The following is a 3,268-nucleotide window of genomic DNA, read 5'->3' on the forward strand; positions in this document are numbered from 1 at the left end:
AACGAAGCATTGCAGATCTTCTTCGCCGTCCACCACTTGTGATGTGGCATGTCCTCCTGCTTCTCGACCCTGTTCGCCGTGCCTAGGCTAGCGTACGCTTCGTCAGTACCCTTCACCATCGCGTCTCTCCCGTCGGTGCATAGCAGGTCGACGAGCAGGATTGACTGCACCAGGAAGAGCGCGTTCGTGCGAGCAATGTCCCCCTCGCTCTGGGTGATGGGTCTGTCCAGCGAGTAGTTGGCGGTGCAGTTGGTGTGTTCGCGGCCCCGCTCGCAAAGCACACACCGCTTGTTAGTGTCAGAGAGAGCGAGCAGGAGAGGGCGGGAGCTACTAGGCCTAGGTCCGCCTCCATCAGTGGACCTGTCGCGTGGGTCGTCGACTGGTAGCCAAAGGTGCGTTGCAGGCTCATGTATTGTACATCCGTCTGCGCTGACACGAACACCGGTTTGCCATCCGGACGTCTCTTTCGTGCAGCATGGCCTTTAACCGCCTGAGAATCTCATGATTCTCGCGCATAACTGTCTCCATAAATTTCTGCACAGGTGAGAGCTTTCTGCATTGTGGTGGTGCTCGGCATTGCTACGTCGAGGTGCGCTAAGATGTACCGCTTTTAAGCTGCTGGCCACCACTGCGAGTCTCGTGTTCGGAACGGCCGGCTGCGGACCCTTCGAAGCACTTGCCCTTCTCTCCCCTTCCGTGTAGAGCTTCGTCAGCGCGCTCCTGTATCCGCATCCTTTGCACGCCAGCACCGCTATGTAGGCTGCTCCGATGCTCTTGCCAGCCTGTTTGCTCCAGAACAGCTCAGCTCTTCACCTCGTTGGGTGCCCTGCAAAACAGCATGTCATTTACTCATTAGCACAGAATTTTATGAATATGCAGTGTTTCCCCTACATTGACACGAGCGAGGCGGCCGCCTCGCTCAAATCTCACCCGCCATGCAGAAATTTATCGAAAAACACCGCCTCGCGGACGATAATCAATGTTCTTCCATCAATAAACTAGACATTATTGACAGCGTTCGAAACAGCCTAAAAACTAAACACTTTTTTTTACGAGAGCTCTTTTTTGATTTTGTATGAAAACAAGAGCTCTCGTCATTTTTTTTACGGGAGCTATTTTAGGCTTGGCCATAGCTACTTTTTCATAGCATGATTTTGTTAAAATTTTCATAATTTTGATGCACTGACTCTAATAATGTCTCATAAGCCAGAAACTGTGTCGAATTATCGTAAAGTCAAGATTATGCTTTGGCGAAATCGACGAGGTCAACAATCATTCATAATGGTGACAAAATCACGGAGGCCGGGTTTATATGTTGCTGTATGCATATCCAAAGGATGACAAAACTTTTTACTTGAAGCAGCAAGTAGTTTGCATCATTGAAGAACCTATGATAGCCAACAACCGTGGTCACTTCAAATTCGCACACCACTTTTAAATTCATTCCCAATAACTTGGAATATCAGGGTTATGTTTAAAACCTGTTTAAAGTTTTAAAATCTGTTTTTAATCAGTTTGAATTAATTAGCAAATTATTCTGAGTTTCATGTTCGAGTTATATACCAAAAAGGTGATGCCCCAAAGATATAAAATTACAACCACAGGGTTTTCATTATCTTTGATAGTAACAGGCCCAAATGCTTTGGCAACAGGCCGTGGCGGTGTGCGGGCGGGGGTTTGGGGTCACCCCCAAATTTTTTTTTTAAACCTAGATGCTCTGAGATGCAATCTGGTGTATTCTGAGCTGCAGTAAACAGACACATTTGGATTAGTCCTGTGTGGATGTCCTATGTCCTAGTCCTGTGTGGATCCCAATGTTAGTCACATTGGATGGTCCTTTTTTCAATTTGGTTTCTCCTGGTACATTCAGAGTTCACCAAGTTTCCAAATTATGACAATTTAGTAATTAAAAGAGTTAGACAAGTACGTAAATAGCATTACTCAAAAACAAAACAATGCCTCTTGTGCACATAACATGCATACACATATACTAAACTGATTTATTAGTAGTAGATCATAAAACACTTTCACTTTGGAGAATAATTAGAGCAAACTAGATGCGAATTTAAATTTAAGTCTAAGATGAATAACAGATCAATTAATGCAGGCCTCGACGCTTACTTTCAAATCTGGTTGTCCTGTCGGGCAACAAGAAGCAATTTTTACTTGTCCGAATTTTGATTTTACTTGTCAAAAATTTACTTGTGCAATCTATGAGCCGTTAATGTCCTCTTTTGGTTCAGTGCATATCATATTATCAGGAGTGTATAATATAGACCTATATTATATAAATAGATATATATACATATATAGATAGATGTAGATATATATATATTGTACACTCCTGATATTTTTGCCAGTATTTCCTGCGTGCATATAGGCTCGCACATACCTAGGCATGTGTCTGCGCGCGCGTTTGCATGCGTGCGTGCGTATTACACTTACAGTATATATACCGTAATTACTTGTGTATAAACCGCGCTTTTTGTACACAACTTCAATAAAAAAAATCAAGGGGTGCGACTTATAGACGAGGCCAAGAAATCTTGTTAATGTAACCATGTTTGTACCAACTTTTCAATGCAAAATATGGGGTGAGACTTATAATATACATGAATTATACTTATACACGTGTAAATACAGTACATGTAAAATCGTAATGAAATTCACACGTTTATGTTTGCATGCCGGCACGCTCATTGTGTGTCATTATTTACCGATTGCAGCTTTTTCCTCAATCACAGGAAAGAGTTTTGCTGTCGTCCTCTCATCCCAGCGATGCCCACCCCTTACATATTCAGTAATGAATATGCCCCAACAGACTTATAAATAATCGTACCCCAGTACATAAATCAATGCCGCCCCAGCCAGGGAGGTAGGCATTGCCGCTCTGAATACATCTGTAATGGTAACAGTGGGTGTCGCGGGCTGCTTTTTTCAGGGACCTTTGAAAACGTTTGAAGTGAGAATGTGGTGCGATAGCGCCCTGGCTCAAAGGCTGTTAAGAATATTAAACAACTAGAACTTTTCAGTTGTCCGATCGGGCAACTAGGCAAGAGAATAACTTGTCCGACATAGACTTTCACTTGTCCCGGGCAATCGGACAACCGTTAGTGTCGAGGGCTGTAAAAGCAACCTGGTAATAGTCAAAAAATAACATTGCTGAATGATATTTAAACACTTATAACATCACTCGACTAGCGTACAGAAATTTCCATTTTCTTGAATATGAAATAGTGAATCTTTTTCAGGGAATTATTCCTATTAC

This window comes from Priapulus caudatus, unplaced genomic scaffold, assembly GCF_000485595.1.
Source record: "Priapulus caudatus unplaced genomic scaffold, Priapulus_caudatus-5.0.1 Scaffold418, whole genome shotgun sequence".
NCBI lineage: Eukaryota > Metazoa > Priapulida > Priapulimorpha > Priapulimorphida > Priapulidae > Priapulus > Priapulus caudatus.